The sequence below is a fragment of the Halichoeres trimaculatus genome, unplaced genomic scaffold (genome assembly GCF_033239565.1).
Source record: "Halichoeres trimaculatus isolate MK-OKI-2021-1 unplaced genomic scaffold, fHalTri1.1 fHalTri1_scaffold_21, whole genome shotgun sequence".
In the NCBI taxonomy this organism is placed as follows: domain Eukaryota; kingdom Metazoa; phylum Chordata; class Actinopteri; order Labriformes; family Labridae; genus Halichoeres; species Halichoeres trimaculatus.
Genome location: NW_027437199.1, coordinates 16440009 through 16458042, shown reverse-complemented (window position 1 = coordinate 16458042; position 18034 = coordinate 16440009). Strand labels below are relative to the sequence as shown.

The window sequence follows — 18034 nt, the reverse complement described above, 5'->3', positions numbered from 1 at the left end:
ATTCTGTGTGACTCCATGGCCACTTTACATCCATTCAGAGGCTTAGTTTTTTTCTGATGGTACAGATTTTGATTTCTTATTTGAATGGCCAAGTTAGTCATGAAAATCTTTGTAGTGTTTTTTTAGTTGAGAAAATGGGAGATCAAGAAAATACTTCTAGATTTCTGTCTTCGGGATATTCAATCACCATTTGTTGTAATCCTCGGAGAACAATAAAATATCAAATGTTTTTTTTTCCTTAATTAATCCATCTTTTATAAATTTATCTACAGAAGTCAGGACTGTGGAAAGAGAGGGGAACATGATTTGGGTGAGGTACCATAGGTTGGGTTTGAACCAAGGACTATCCTCCTTGGTTGTGCAACATTGTCAGCCCATTGATCGATATTTTAAATTTGGTTTATTCGACTTCAGAAAACCATCACAAATGCCCAAATTAAAAGATCACAAATTTCCAGTTTCTCCTGTACATCAAAAATGGTACACATTGTACCTTTTGACATTTTCATCATCTTTTTCTGGCGTCTATCTGTTAAGTGGGCCATGCTTGTGAAAGAGCAGCATTTGAATCAGCGTTAATTTCATGATTGAAAATGACAATAAATGCTCATCAGTAACCTTTTAATCAATCAAGATGAAGTCAAGACAATGATACGGTAAAAATAATTCACTGATGATTAAAAATTTGAGGAACTTTGATGTTTTTTAACAAGATTAGATATGAGAAAATGGTCTGTGGAAGAAAGTCTGCGCCCAAGCACCCTTTATCTTTACCACTATCACTGATTTCTTCCTGAGACAAGTCTAGGACATCACTCTGACCAGCTACCTGGGCTCGTATGCACGTCCAGCCATTAGCAATGAAAACGGACCTTTTGTACTAGTGGTGAAAAAAAAACAAAAATCAGTAAGTGTTATCCATGATTCAAATTAGTGCTCTGACAGAGCATCAAATTTAATGGTGGTACACGCTACGGACACCAGCAGCTGGATAACGCACCTGAAAGGCTGTTTTAAAGCTGTCTGATGTCGAACTCATGAGTTAGGGTTTAATATGAAACATGCAAAGAGATCGAAGAGAAGGATGGAGCAAGTCCTTTGGAAAAGTATGATGACATCCAGATGTACAGTATGTTTAGATTCAGAAGACATGGAATGTGCAGGTGAATTTCAAATTTATTGGAAAAAGATTTTCCAAGAAGTTTCCCCGAACATGATGTTCTACACCTGCATCGCTTTCATGGTGCAATTAGTTAATTGGCCAATTTTTGGCAGTCGAGCATGCGGCTAACATTCCATGGCGGTACATTATGCCTAATGGTCCATTTGTGTTACGCAGGGGTCACCAACGTTGTGCCACCTGGGTGCCGTCAAGAACCACTTAAGGTTCCCGGGAGGCATGTTCCAAAAAAGCACTGGTCACAATGGAGCTCCTTCCTACCATCATTGTTCTGCAAATCATTTATAATAACTGTGAAATTATCAACATTGACTTGTGAGCAGTCTCTTTACATAGTATTACCACTCCTACAATGATTAATGTTATTAAAATGTGATGCAGTTTTGTTCAGAAAGTTTTTATCAGACAAGTAGCTCTTTGTGCCCTCAGTCTCAAAAAGGTTGGTGACCCCTGGTGTAAAGACTGGACTTGCATACGGACCCTGGTCAATGGCTACGTACTGTTAACTGTAATCTCTCTTCAGCAAAACCTTGATTTGTTCTAGTTTTAAGATTTCTAACGAAGCATATTTATTGAGATGTTTCACAGTTTGGATCAACTCAAAATCGTCCAAAATTAAGATGTAGCTCAGAACATGATGAACTGTCAAGGACTGCCATAAAGGTGCAGTACGTCCATTTCTCGATGTGGACACATTTATGTTTTCATTGCACTGTTGATGAAAAATAAATACTGACATCTTGGATGAATTGTGTGGATTGTTCCTTTACATTGTCACTTTGTGTAATGTAATTTCCTTACCTTGGCAGATCAGCAGGGACAGCACAGCAGCAGTGCATTATGGGAGAGTCTAACAGCTAACTTATCCAAGTAAGGGACCCAGAAATGACGCAATAAATAGATAAATAGAGTTTGGAGGTTTAAACACTTGGTGAATCCTTGATTTGATTTTCTGAGAATTATTTCAAAGACAGAAAACACTCTAAATAGGACTTTTCTTTTTAAACAGAAAAAATTAACACTGTTGTTTTCAGGATGTGACCGGATTGACACCAAACTAGCCTGTAAGAGTCTAAAGAAGAAATTTAAAATCTAAAACAAACTGCTAAGATTTTATCATGAACAGAGGTCTAATCTACATCTGGAGGCTGTAATCTGTTCTGCTTTATGACTTCCCAAAATCATGAATCAGACCTTTTAAAACCTTTAACAGTTTCTTGAGGTTGTTTTTTCAGTGTAGGAGTTGTTGTAGGAGTTAAGACACAGTCTCAAGTTGCACCCACGTCACTGTGAGTTTATGTAACTAATGTAAGTAATGATGGAAACTTCAGCACAGAGAAAATCAATGTTTTGAACACACAAGCTTATCTTCTCTAACACTTTGTCCACACTCTGCTGATATTTTAAGACCCAGAGTCCTTCCCAACACACAAACGCTCCCCCCACCCTTTACCCGCTTTTCAATTTATGGTGGAGCGAGTGAAGACACCCTGCCTCCATCTCTCCCTCGGAGCCGTATCAATATTCATGGGTCTGCCGGGTGCGTTTGTGCGATGGCTGTCTCATTAGCCTTTGATCCCCTTGCGCGAGGCCTGTCGGAGCGTTGATGCGCCAACAACAGAGCTGCGTTTGAAGTGCAGAGAGAACAGCTGCTTGCATTGATCTCCATATACTTTCTTTGCCATGCACACGCTGGTCCACACAAACACAGATGCTGCCTACAGGCACATGAATACATGCATCTACTGTATGAAGACTGTGACCCCAACTCTGCAACTGCTGCAACTGTACCAAACGCCTTGATGGTGCTCAGCGCAGAGAGCAGAGACGTTGATGAATCCATTATCCCTTGTACAAAGATTTCTAAGCAGACCAATCCTGTCTTTTTTTATAAGACTACTGGCAGATTGTATGAATCTAACCCTCTCAAAATGTCCCTTCATTTGAATACCTTGAAGCCTCTGCAAACCCTAAAAGAGACGTCTTTTTTCCATGACATCATATTTTCAGAGAGAAAAGGATTCATCAATCGGTCGGAGGAATAATCAGCAATTAATGGAAGATGACAACGATGATTAGTTGCAGCCCCAGAAAACAAATTAAAATGTAAATGGCTCTATGTGATAATCCTCAATCAGACGATTAATAATTTGCATGGTAATGAGACGACTCTGTAAAATGACAAGATAGATATTACAATCATACATCATCTGGATCAAGAAATGTGGAAGGATTGTCTTCGGCTGCACAGGCTCATCAACAGGTATCATGCAAATCATACCAACCAGGGTATTTTCATGAGATAAATTCAATTCAGGAGAATAATTTGTGCAGGAAGCTTCTTCAGTGAGACTGTGGTGATAGGCCGTTGAGTTATAGAGCAGGCTGAGACAAAGAAGTACAAAGCTCTTTGAAAACAGCTTGTTTTTGTGCATGAAACCAAATACTTGTGGAATTGCTGAAGATTTTTCTCACTTTCAGATTTGGAAAAGTCATTTTAACACTTTTCATTTGATCACGGTTTTGTGAATGTTTCAGTCTGAGCTGCAAAATTTGGTAAAAGCAGCCGAATTGAGATGACATCATATGTTACGGAGCCACAGCTGCTACACAAGAGTCCCCGAAAAACAAAAGCACAAAGAGTTCGACTCTGAACCACAAACCTGCTCCAGATAAGACGTCATTCATCACAGAGAACCAACACATCCTTACATCCCTCAGAGACGGCTGGTTCACTTCTTTTCCACACTTTCTACCAAGCAGCCGTTTGGTATGACATCATGACATCTGCACAAAGACCGCGTCCCTGCGCTAGTCCACTCAATAATTCCCCACTCTGCTCTGAAACACTATCTCCAGCACAGAATGAGCGCAGCTACGAATTAAGACTACAGGCTAGCTCGGCTGGGCTATTGCCCCCCTGGGAGCAGGTTAGCAGATCGATGCGGCCGATGTGCCTGATAACATTAAAGCGCCCTTAATGGCACTAATGAAGAGAGCGGTCGACAGATACTCAGGGAGGACTTAAGTCAGGGAGGCAGTGTGTTAGACCCCAGCCCGGTGAGTTCATGAATTATTCTCAACTTTGTTTTTCACACATTGAAGTGTATTTGAACGTATGTGGCTGCTTTAAGTTGCACTTCTTCGTTATTTCTCAAGATATTTCTTAAGATGAAACATTTACCACAGTATGATGAGGTCAGCCAAGCAGATTCAAAAAGTACATGGATGCATTTTTTGCAGAGATATTCACACAACTGTTTGCACAATGAGAATCCATCCTGACAGTGAACTCAATGTGGAAAATTATCTCTAAGATCTGAATCATGCATTCCGCAGAATTTGAGTGAAATAACAGAAAAAAGACAAAATGAACAAGTTTTCACACTTTTTCCTCCTGCTGGTCATGAATCTGATCTGATTGCAGGAAACGTTATTGGTCTGTAAATGTCACAGAAACTACATCTCAGCAGAATCTCTGCTGGCATTTGGATAAATCAGACCCTATTTTGCGCCATCTACTCACACACACAGGGAAATACACACACACACTCTCACAAAAGGAAAGGGAGCAACCTGCTGCTGAAAAAGCTTCATACTTGGCAGGATCTTTGCACACACACTTTAACACCCCCAGCGTCTGACTGCTGTCGGCTCACACTCCTGATTGAGACGATGAGAGGGATGAGAAGAGTGGAGGCACAAAGGAGACAGTGAGACGTTACGTACCTCACAGCAGACGTCTTGGATTAAACTTCAGGACGAACCAGGCGGGAAGGATCGGCGACTTCGCCCCTTCTTCTTCTGTCTTCTCTGGGATGGAGACTGCTCCTTCGCTGCCTTCTCCTCCTCCTCCTCCTCCTCCTCTCCGCCTCTGGCTCGCTCTGCAACTGTCTCAGCCCCTTCTCACTATCATACCTCCCTCCCTCGCTGCTCCCCCTTCTTATTTTTCCCCTCCTCTTTTTTACTCCTCCTCTTTTTATGACCCGCTCCCTCCTGACTCTCCTTCCTCCCACACCACCCGACTCTCCAAACTCACTGGTGACAAAGAGAGTTAAGGCTTTTATCGGGAGTTTTTTTTTTTTTTTTTAAACAGACTGGGGCTGCTGTTGTGCTCTGAAATGATCCCCTTCGTCATTGTTTTAACACCTGCTGAGGTGTGTCAGAGAATCCAAAAGTGGGGATGTGATTTGGCTTTGTAGCTGCATTATTTAAAACCATCTGATTGATTTTAAACCAACTGACAAACTGTTTTTGTCTAAGATCATTCAAATGACTCTTGTTTTATCTACAAGGTTATCTTTAATGAGACTCATGAGAAAAGAAAGCTTAAAACTGAGGAATTTTATATTAGAGTTAGGGACGTATTATGTGTCATATTTATACTGTAACTGATTATTAGTACTCTTAACAGTCTTTCTGGTATATAGCTGTAAACACTTAAGGATTGTGGGACAAAATACTGTAAATTAAAATACAGTAATGGGTACTTTAGAGCAGGAGTGGCCAACCAGTCAGAGACCAAGAGCCACAAAAATTATCGTGGTACTACAAAGAGCCACATCACATACATGGTCTAACAAACACACTTCCTCTCACACATAAACAAAATGACATAAAATGAAAATCAATACATTTTCAATTCTCAAACCAAGTATCTATCTATCTATCTATCTATCTATCTATCTATCTATCTATCTATCTATCTATCTATCTATCTATCTATCTATCTATGAGCACATGAGTGAATGAGAGGATCACACGTAGAGAAGAGAAACTGAAACTTAAGTATCAATCTCATCACCCAAATATTGATCAATACTGATCCCAATGTTGGAAAAATAGATCAAAGAGCCACATGCGGCTCGTGAGCCACAGGTTGGCCACCCCTGCTTTAGAGGTCTGCAAATTTCATTAGACTTAGGTAATAATTAGACAAAGTTTTGTCTTATTTCTCTAAATTTAGCACATAACTTCTTTAAAATAATGCCCAAATTTATTGTTGTAAGTCACAATTGGTTGGTTACTGTTTGTTTTTACTCCAAGTTGCAAGTTAATAAGGTGATGATTAGCAGATAATTTATTGGAAATTAAATCACAACCCACCACAAAATGTTTCTAGAAGCATCCCATGTCTCTGCTGGTCATTTATAGGTGATAAATAGCTGCATAGTTCTTGAGTACAGAAGTTAGGTTCATTGTTTCCTCTGACAATTATCTTTAAAATGTAAAGTGAATAATTCAATTTCCCAATAAGCAGTTGATAGTTAGCTGTTTGTTGTTTAATTTTACCAAGTTCTTTAGTACCCAGTTTGTTGGTATGCATAATTGAGATCACATGCAGAATGATAAACCTTTATGATTAGTAGGAATGGGTACCTTTCACATTTGAATGATATAGTACCGATGCCTGGTACCGGGCAATTGGTATCGGTAACCAACAGTACCAATTTTTGGTACTTTTTTTGTGTTTATGTAGTAAAAAATATAAATTTTTTTAATAATAAAATCTCAAATTTTACCAATGTAACATAATTATTCTTCAATATCTAACCTTGTAATGCTGTGTTCATGTCCAGTATGGAAAATCACTTACTCTTCCACTCCCTCACCGTCACAAGGATGCAATTAGGTACCTAAACATGGTACCTTTCAATTTGATGTGAATCAGTACCCGGTACTTTTAGCTGTATTCTATCGGTACCTATAAAAGTACCTAATTCGGTACCCATCCCTAATGATTAGGCCTATAATGTTTTGCATTATACAACTAAAGGCTTCTGATGTGATATTCACCAAGAGTGGGGTTGTAAATTGGCCTTACCTGATTGTGGTAGACACTGTGAGTACAGGCGCACTGCAAAACAGAATCTGGCCAGAAGTTATGTGCTAATTCTCATGAAATTTCATGGTAATTTCATGGGTAAATTCAAAGAAATAAGAATAAAACTCTGTCTAATTATTACCTAAATGTGATGAAATTTGCACTTTACCTCTAAAGTAAAGTGTTACCCAGTAATGATACTGTTAATACTTTTATAGTAACTTACTGCCAGCAAAATACTGTAAAATTCAAAGCAAACCATTTTACAGTGTATGACTCTACATCTACTGATGCCCAAATGGTGTTCAGGTGTTTCTCACCTGTAAATGAATAAACCAAAGCCACTTTCACATGATTTTAAAAATGTTTTCAATTATAGCAACCAAAGAGAAAGTGAATTAGACACAGAAAATGGTTTTCAATGCTTCAACAGAAGCTGTAAATCCATATCAAAGAACTGCTGCTCACATTTTCTACACCGAGTTTTTCAATCATATCACATCTGGTGTGTTACTCATTGCACTCTCCACTGTTTTCATGATAAGAAAGTGCTGAGACAAACCCAGAGAAGAAGAAGAAGGAGAGGACCAAACCTCAGCATCCAGCTGTGTTTTTAAAGACGTATATTTATATCTCCCTCAACCCGGCGTCTTTTCAGTCAGATAACCGCTCACAGATTCCTCAGCACTGGCCAGTTCTCTGTCTTTTTTCCCCTCCCTCTTTCTTTCCCCCTCACTCCCATAGAGAGCCCTCCGCTGCCTCTGCCCCTGTTTCCATAGTGACACTTTCCCCGACTCTGGCTCCACATAATCAAGTGAACGGGATAGGGGTGGGGGTTGGGGACGACAGAGGAAACTGGGAGTGTGGGTGTGTGGAGGGGTTTTGAAGGAATGGCCAAGATGAGAATGATAAAAAAGGACAAACAGTGAGAGATGAAGCAGTAAATAATGAATAAAGAGAATGTCAATAAGAAGCGTTTGTTGGTGGTAAACAGCGTCTTCGGTTGGACTCGGTCTCTGCTGGATGTTTGGTTTGAGCAGGTGCTTTAGAAGCTCTGGCATATGGCTGAAATAATTATCATGCTCATCAAACAACTGGATGGCCACTTGTGCTTTGGGACAATGCTCCCACCAGAGCAGAAATGAATTATGGGAAAGACTTGCTCGGGCTGAATTTTTATGTAAGTGGTGCTTATCAACTGACTATTGCATGATGCCAGACTGAGGTGGTGCAAACCCTGATGCTGGGAGGAAAAAAAACATCAAATTGCAGCATTTTGTGGCAGCTTGTAAGCCATCGTGAGCAAGTGCTATTTGTTGCTTGGTTCACAAATAAGATCAAAAGCCTGGACTGAAAAAAGGACAACACAAAAGCCCTCCAAAGGTGAAGCCAAAATACACACACCTAATCTTAACTTTAAGACCAGTTGAAAAATTGCAAAAATTAAATGTTGCACTATTGGATCTTAAGAAGAAATGGAAGTAAGACAAAAAAACCATCTGAGTAAGCAATCTATTTAAAATAACTATTAAAGTGAAAAAGTCTGTTCATCAGCTGATCAAAAGTTTAAGACCCCGTCCTTTAAAAGGACAAAAGGTGAAAATGTGGGTCCAATATAATTTCTTATATGTTAAAAAAACTTTCTCTCTTTGAATGTGGTCAGTTTTTTGAGCTGCGTAAGCAAGGCCTCTTGCAATGCAAGTGGTAGACACCAAAGACTGTATTTAGATTGGGCAACGTGGCTCTGCCATTTACCATTGTATGCGTTTGAAGCCAAAATATCCCCGTCACATGCGCCGCCATTGGAGCAGTTTTGCAACCATAGTCTGGGCAGTAGAGACTGTGAGAGATTCTGGGAGAATCTGAGTGGGGCCGGGTGACTCTCTTTCGAGAGTCTAAACACATCTTGACTCTATCCCCCGACATATTTTACAATCCCCGAAAAATTCATGAGAACGGCAGCTGTCAATCATCGTCAAACGTGACGTACAGCCTTGTTTTTAACTTTGTAAAACTAATGAAAACGAAACTTTACAGAAAAAGGGGACTTGAATACAAGACAGCCAAATGATATCTTCAAACCACCAAAACGATCGGACGCGAGAAACATTTCTACGAGGTATATTAATTTTTTAAAGTTTGACCACAGCCCATCTGGAATGGCAGGAGAGCCAGATATTTTTTTACCTATGCTGACGCCAGTCACCAGGGGGAGCAGTTTTCGTGGCAAGATGACGTCCATTTTTTTTACAATCTATGGTAGACACCAAAAAAATTTCACGGGCGCTCAGCTGGAGGACCTGATTGGCTGTCCCTAAAGTCACACAAGGATTTTCGATCTAAGTTAAGGTCGTTACTGGTGTCGAATGCAGCCAAATTACTATCAGACGGCATCTGAGAGAGAAGAGCTTTAAGAACAAAAACGTCTTCAAAGGCCTCGTCTCCTTTAACGCCACAACACCTGTTTGGACTTTTTCAGAGAGCAGCAAACATGGGACATTGAAAAGTAGAAGAAAGTTTTATTCTTTGAGAACAAAAAATTGAACCTTAACAATCTTGATGGCTTCAACATCACTATCATGACGAGGAGATCCTACTGGAGATGTTTTCACGGCAGCAAAGTGGAGGGGGCGGCATCATAATTGAGAGACTTTTTCCTTCAGTGGAACAATGGAGCTTCAGGTTGGTCTGGGGTGTCCAACGGTGGGTGCTTATGTGGGGATGTTCCAGGGGGCCTCCTTCGTGACTGAGGGCCCTGGTCTGTGTGGTAATGACTGGGTTTTCAAGAGGACAATGCTACAGTTTACAATGGCCTCCTGACAAAGAGAAATAAGCTCACTCTTTGGGACCATCCTCCGTGTTCCCCTGATCTAAATCACTCTAAGAGCATTTGGGGATGATAACAACAGAAGTTTACAGAAATGGACATCAGGTCCAGACAGTGGATGATTCTCCGTGAAGCCATCTTCACCACTTAGAGCAACGTTCCCACTAGCTTCCTGGAAACGCGCATCAAGCATGCTGAAACAAAATGTTTGAAGTGATCGACAAGACCGTGGAAACACTCAACTACAGAGTCCTTTTTTGAAACTTTTTTATATTTTAGGGGGTTTCAGGTTTTTTGGAACTATGGTTTTAAACTTTCAATCAGCTGATGAACAGCCTATTTCTGTTTAATTGCTGTTTTCAATAAATTGCTTACTCTTTTTGTCTCACCCCCATTTCTTCTTTTTGTATTTTGAAGCTCTACTAAGAACATCTTCAAAATCCAACAGTGCTAAGTGTTAACTCTTACAATTTTTCACCTGGTCTTGAAATTTTGATCAGGTCTGTATGTAGCTGGAAAGCCTGCCTCCTTCATATTGACAGATGGGACATGAGTCCATCTTTACAACCAAAACAAACATTTGAAAAAAATATTCTCAAACATAATTTTCTTTATCAATATTTGTTCTTACAACAATGATTCATTTTTAATCTCTTATTTCATAACAAAGCAAATATTTGTCCCTTGCAGTGTCCTCAGTTTTGGTATTGTAGGACGGATCAAGGGTAGGAAAAGATAATTAAACATCTCATTACCATGAATCTCTCCTCCAAACAAAAATAATCTGTAACACTGTCAAACATGCCAACCCCTGGATGATGAGTCAGGTCTGCAGCTTTTTAAACCAAATCCAAACATTGGCTCTGGTTCCATGAAAGTCAGGCATTGGCCCTTTAAGCACCTCAGATTCGAGGAAAGTGAAAATTGTACAATAAAAATTCCTAACGTGCCCGAGTGAGTGACACGATGTCATGCAGGTTACACAAGAAGGGTCAAAGTTCAGTCCCATTCCCAGTTATATCATCCTGAGTCTTCTGCAGCCTTGTGCACTCAATCACTTTCCAGATGATGTCAATTAAGTCCTGAAGGGCTGAGAGCTCGGGGTTTAGAGAGGAAATTGAGATTCAGTTAGATCTAATCTTCAATATTCATTTATTGCACATTTCATATCTTACAGGCCGACTGGCAGAAACAACAGACGTTTTACTGATTTATCAGGAGGTAGGCACACGTTTTACTGCGAATCCCACGATCAGATCATGACTCATTTACTGTTAAAATTAATGACAGAATGCAACTTTTTAATACCTAACAGTTTATGATTACAGTTTAAAATGTGTGAAATGGTTAACCTGTCTATAACTGAGTAATATTCAGTGGTGTCAGATCAGCTCGCCACAGAGACAGAAAGAAAGCTTTGACCCCTCTCCGCCTGATAGCATCGTCTTGTTGGAGGAGAAATAAATGAGGCTCAGAAATAAACCAGCGAGAATCCCCATGAGTCATAAGAGTGATGGTGCTGGTGCAGATCATTGTTTTACAGCATCGATCCTGGTTGAATGGGATCACCATCGACTGCTGTCCTTCTTGTGTGATCAACACTTGGAAGCAAAATGGCTGGTGAACTTTCTAATTCCCTATCGATTGGCGAGCTGTAGTGTTGCTGCCCGACTCCCAGCCACCACCAGGAAGGTCAGTTTGCAGGGTCAGCAGCCCGAGAACCCGGCACAGATTTAGAGTTGTGATTAAAAGGACGCTTCTGCAGGGTGGATGCCGGGGGTTATGAGGATCGAATGTGGGGCTTTATGGCTCTGAGATGGATCCTCTGACCATAAGGATGCTGTTGTTTTGCTCAGGGAAACAGAAGAAGCATCCACAGCTGCAGCGGCAAGAGAAAATAAATATCTATTTATTAAAGCTCAGAGGAGCTGAGCGGGATATTGTGCGGCCACTTTGGAGAATATCTTAGTCCCTTTATGGTCCCACCCAGAAAAGAAATATTCATTTATTTTATTTGCTGCTTTCTTTGTGCCTTCCGTATGGGAAAAAACAGAGTTTTTCTTTTCACATGAGTCCTTACTTAAACACAGAGATGTCCCTTTTCAGCAAAAATGAATTATTAATCCTCTGCTTTATTCTTATTTGTAAGAATTATGAAGAAATAAATCAGAGATATTTTAATTTCTCTATCACAGAAGTGATGCAGGGGGAACAAACTGCAAACAAAATAAGCCCGATACAGGTGCCCACTTAACTGCAATTATTGCCACGGCGTTGTTTTTAACCTCTTCAGCTCTTTAAGTATGTTACATACAAATCAATTGTGGACTTAATGGACAAAAAACACACACAGCATGAATCAATTTTATCGATTCCAGTGCATTTAAGGGCTTGGTTTGAAATAACTTGTGACTTACGGCCATCAACTGTAACTGTATGACCACTGAGCAGTGAGCGTCATTTATTTTGTCTTTAATGGTATCTGTCAGGGGGATGGGATGTGTTGGTCAGGATGTTTATTTTTTGTTATAAAACCAGGACAGGAACATACATGAGTGTGTTTATAAAGGGTTGGATTATAGCTTTAAGGTGGTATCTAAATGTACCAGCAAATGGACACATTCAAAACTGATGACAACTATGAGCATTTTGCTAAACTTGCTGCTAAACATTAGGGATAGACCCACCATCGGCCAGGCCGATCATCGGAACCGATATTTGGAATTTTGGGGCATATCGGCATCTGCCTTTTTTTAAAAAATCCCATGGCCGATACGAAACCCATTTAAAACTGTGTTGTTTTGGCTCTGATGCTTCTCTGCACAGAATTTCTCCCTGTCTACACTATGGAAGCTCTAGATGGTCATTTAAAATCAGTCATGTAAACCAAACAGAAAATTAATTTGACTGCATGACATGCCTGTAAAAGGCAGCACAAACTCAATTCTGTCCAGTTTTATTGCAGTTACATAAGAAAATTTGCAAAACTTCATTTACTGTTGAAATCTTTATTTTTTTAAGTTTTCATTTAACTTTATAAAAGATGCTGCTAAGCCTGGTGGCTTTTTAATAAACATATGCTTGAAGGCATTTGATTGCAATTAAGTGTTGGAGTTTGTATTGTTCAACATTTTGTATGGCAATATTTTCACTTTGACGGCAAATGAATATTGGCTTCCAATATCAGTTATCGGCCTCCTTGACTACTAATAATCAGTGGTGGTATCCGCCCCCAAAAAATCCACATCAGTTTATCTCTCCTTAACATATCTCTGATTAAGATTCACTGAGGATTTACACAACCTCTTAAGATAAAAAAGTGGCAAGAAACTGTTAACTTTAAACTTTAACTTGAGTCACTAAGTAGCTGGGTGTGTCTTTGTTGCTGATAAGATTTAATCTCCAAGTAATGTATTTTGTCATTGTGAAAAAATGGTTGTTTTCCATCCATTTAACCTTAACTTCCCTTTTTTCCTATTTGGTGTGCTGCTGGAGCATATCTCAGCCGTCATTAGTTGTCAGGCAGGGTACAACCTGACCAGCTCACCAGCCTATCACAGCACTGACATGCAGGGACAGACAACCATTCAAATTCACACCCATGGGTGACTTAGTTCAAGCAACCTGATTAGCATGTTTTTGGACTGTGTGGGGAAGCTGCCAAACTGTCTTGCTGCAGGGAAGCCCAGTTTTTTTTTTAATTATTATTATTATTTTTTTAAGTAATGTTATCGGCATCATTCATCTGTGGGACATCCAAGAAAACCCACGTCACAACTTCCTGGACTGTAAGTATCTGCTGCTAACGTCTTTAGCCAGGTACCACAGCACACCTTCACAGAACTTGAAGACTCACGTTCTACCTATGCTGCTTCAGACACAAGTGATACCACTCATATGTGACATTTTATCACACTCGCCAAAGTTGAAGTTAAGAAGCAGTTTTATCCCCAATTATTATAAATAAAGCCTCTTGTTTACCTTTTTACTTTTCCTCAGAGCAGTAGCCTGCTTTGCTGAAGCTGTGCTGCACAGTCCGTAGTAACCTGAGGATGTGATGATGACAGTTTGACAACAGGAGTTTGTCCTGGGTTTCTGCTGAGCCTCGAAGGACACTGGATTAATCCCTTGCCATGGATGGTTCAGGTCAGTTAAAGTTGTAATCCGGTTTGTAGCAACAGAAATATTCCCATTTAAGGAGAAAAACATGAGGTAGTCCCGTTGGTGTCGTATATTTACATTCAAGATCTGTAGGCCTACAGAGTATATGGAGAGTTGCGTTCAGGGCAGCCTCTGATTTTAGCATTCTATTGCATGCATACAAGTTGCTTATCATTCAGTGTTTGCCGAAAGCCACCACAAGTGTAGGATCATTCATATTTTTTTTTACAGATTTTGGTGAGCAAATGGGTTATTTTCTGCAAATGTTCTAAGAAGACATGACATTTAAAGCAATGTTGATGAAATTCACTCCTCTTCTGCGGCATGTTAAGACAAGTTCCCAGCTTCGTATTTGATGTAACGTTCATGTACCCTGGGAAACATGAGAATCTGACGATTACGCCAGTGTTTTCAGTTTTGGGATTGGACAAATGGCTTGCCAGGCATCTGAAAATAGGTGGTATTTTGATCCCGCCGACGGGTTTGGGATCCAAAGGGTTTTAACTTCGAAACTAACAAGATTTAATTAAATTGACTAGATAAGGTTAAGAAATATTTAACTATTTATTTTTTACTATTTAGTATTGTTAACAAAAAAAAACAGTGTGCAGCTTCGCTATTGTACCGCTTTAGCAAAGTCTATCTCCACAGCCAAAGATTGGATCAGGACTAGGTAGAACTTTTTTTGTCATTGCAACAAAGAAATTGCAAGGTTGTATTGGTCAATACTCAATATCAAATAGTTGGGATTGGGGTCAAAAAATGCTGATCAGGACATCCCTAAATTCAAACTTACATAGTACTTAATAGTTACTGATAACTATTCAGCAATTATTCGACCACCAAGAACCAAATTTAGATCCAAGTTCCTCAAGTTGAAAAGCAACCAAACATCAGTATTTTCAGTAAGTGTCACCAATGTTTTCTTCTTCTACTGTTATAAAATGTGATTAATAAACAGCTTTAGGATGCATAACAGCCACCATCTTGTGATAATATCATATAACAACCAGGCATCAGAGAAAAAATTGAATGAGTTAAATTAATGCTTCTATTTTTAATCAAGAAATGAACATTAGATGCTTTAAAAATTGTGGCCCACCCCAACTGATCAGTCCTGTGATTTTTAGAATTTTCATAGTTTATTAGCATGAAGCTTCAACTGATTTATGTTAACTGATTTAGCAACAGACTTCTCTGTTCTTTTTATTTAACATTACATTATTCATTTTGTTCATTTCACCCCCACAGAGCATGATCAGGAGATTTATGCCAGGTGATTAGCTGCTTCTGACTTTCTGGACAGAAGTCGCCTAAAGAGGTAAAAAAATTTCCAATGAGTGAATCAGATTTAGTTCAGTGCGACAAAGACACCCTGGTTTTAAAAGTGCCTCTCGCGCACGGTTAAAAATGGGTATGAATTTGTGTAAATGTTTTCATTTTCCATTCAGTATTCATATTATAGCTGTCTCCATGTTGTCACTTTTACATATTTGGAACAAGAAAATTGCACATCTTCTCTCTGGCAGTGAAAGCTAAATTGGATGTTCGGCTCCTCTCTAACCACCCTGTTGGCAGCATCACTATCATTCAGTCTGCCGATCGCCTACCTGGCCGAGCACAAACTTGTCGAAAAGATTTATGTCTCTCTAACTCTAAATTCCAATCTCAGCCTGTTAGTTATCCCCGGCTTTAGTTTAGTTGGCAGAATGATTGACAGCCGACTGATTGGGGAGCTGTGGATTTCTATGCCCTCAAGTCAGATTCTGCAGGGATTCGACCAATTACCGCTCAAGGGCATCAAGACAAGGTGCAGAGGGGTTGACGCCGGAGCAGGTTGTACTATAACCCCTTGTGGCGCTTGTGCAATGCCAGAGGGTACGGCAGGATGCAGAGGGAAGGGAGCAGCAGAGATTATGGGGAACACTATCAAACCTGGCAGGTTATGTTTCTTGTAATTGGAGGAGAAAGACACTTTCAAGGTTTCAGTCACAAGTGAAAGAAACAAAAGAAGGAGAAGAAGGAGGAGGTGGATGAAAAGCCGGTGTCATTGTCAGTTATTGTGATGATGGGCTTCCCTCTGAGCAGCTTTCAAAGATTTCTTTATCTACGGTGTAACTCACATCATGTTCAAGTGCTGATTTGCCACAATGGGACACAAATCATGTTTGAATGTAAACAGCAGAGCGACGCTTCCCTTTGAATAGATGTTATGTGCGGAAAATTTCAAGATACTTCCAAGAAATGCAGGCCTGCTCTCATATTCATACAAAAGAAATCCTCTTTTATATTATTTATTATTTAAGATTTCTAAACGCATCAGAGAAGTTTCCTGTTACTGCTTCAATGCATGAAAAAGATAAATCCTGAGAAGAATTTACCATTTAGTGTTTAGCATAGCTGCACAGATTTGGCAGTGTGTTATTTCTTAAATGAAGCCTTGCTTAAACTGCAAGTCTTCGTCTTAAAGAGGGGGTTATGTGCTTTTTCAGGCCTGTCCCTCTGGTATCCTGCAAGCTTTACTTGATTTGTAGTTAAAAAAGAAAAATCTCTATTTTTGTCTCTCTGGTGTTTCAGAAAACCCTCATTTCAGCCTCGGTTTAAAACTCTCTGTTTTAGCTACTGTCTCTTTAAGGCTTCCTGCTCCAGAAGCCTCCCTCCCTCAGGACAGAGCTATGGGCAGACCTTTGTGTTTGAGGCCCGCCCCTCCAAGGTGTTATGAATCAGTTAGGAGATCCTTAAGCAATGATGTCATCATCATCAACAGACCGTTTTGATCAGTTTACAGACAAATTCAGAGACTTTTACAATATATGAATCTGTAGTCAGTACATCCAGCAGTGACTTAAAATCCATATTTAATATCTATGATAGCAGAATACCGCCTTCTCAATTCACATAATTACATTATGCCCATTTGTAAAATGAAAAGACTGTGAGAGTAACGGGGAAATTCTGGGACGGGAGAGATGTGTTCTTTACAATAAAAAAAAGTGTGTATACATTAGCATTTTTATTCCTGGTTCATGGTGGGACATCAGAGAGTGACATAGTGCCATAGACGCACCCTTTAACTACATCTGTGGCCATGACCATTGAGTTACAAAAAACTTTTTTATCGTCAATATTTGTTGAAATGAATACGCACCATTTTTATCATCAAAATCTGACATTTGAGTCAGGTTTCCAAACTTCCTGTTTGCAAGTCACAATGGTTTTAAAGGCTTTTTTTAGGTCTTGACATGGAAAAAAAATCAGGCATGTAGCTCAAGATTCTTAAGCATAGGCTGTGCAAAACATGGACATAGCATCCGGGATGTCACCCGTCTGTTCCTGAAACCGTGAAGTAAAGCCAATCCGCAGACGCAGCCACATTCGTTATGTTAGTTTTTCTTCGAACAGCTACAGGGCGCCTGGCGGTCACATGACCTGAGCTGTGTCTCTGATTGGAAAATCAAACAATCCTAATAACTTCTAAATCGCAGAGATAGATAAAAATTCACTCACCGCACAGTGTGTGCCGATAGTGAAACCAGCGTTTTATATCCAAGCTGTTTTTTGAACCAGGCTTTAGATTTGCTTTTTAATGCTGTAAAAGTCTATTTTTATGGCTGGGCGTGTACGTGACTTCTGGTCTTTCTGCAGCCAGCCTCAATCAGATTCTCGATGAACAGTGACTTTTAGCACTTCTGCATAGGCTTCATTTTTACTGACCGGATGTTGCTCCTTGTTCTTAAGTTAACTTTACAAAAACGACAGCAGTCATCTAACGCCATTATCACAGCTGGTTTTTTTATGTTCCTGTAGTTGTTCGTCTTTTGTTTCTCAGCAGCGGCGCACATAAGCTACGTCATACTCTGGCTTGATGTGGATTGGTCTGTGCTGAGTGTGTCAATCAGAACAGTCGTCCAATCACCGACTCTGAAAACAAATCCAAAGAAAGCGGCTACCCAGATGGACAAGTGAAATATTTCTGTGGTGGGTATATGACACTGTCCGTCTCGCGTGGAGCACGTATTGACACAGAAACACTGGATCCACA

General features: G+C 39.9%; 1 long non-coding RNA gene across 1 annotated transcript in view; it reads right to left on the bottom strand.

Moving 5' to 3' along the window:
* Nucleotides 1-5045, bottom strand: part of LOC141810780 (uncharacterized) — a 71376-nt gene extending 66331 nt beyond the window's left edge. The window contains exon 1 of the long non-coding RNA XR_012600123.1: nucleotides 4910-5045. This is a non-coding gene — a long non-coding RNA (uncharacterized LOC141810780). The remainder of the gene's footprint in view (nucleotides 1-4909) is intronic.
* Between the last annotated feature and the right edge of the window lie 12989 nt (nucleotides 5046-18034).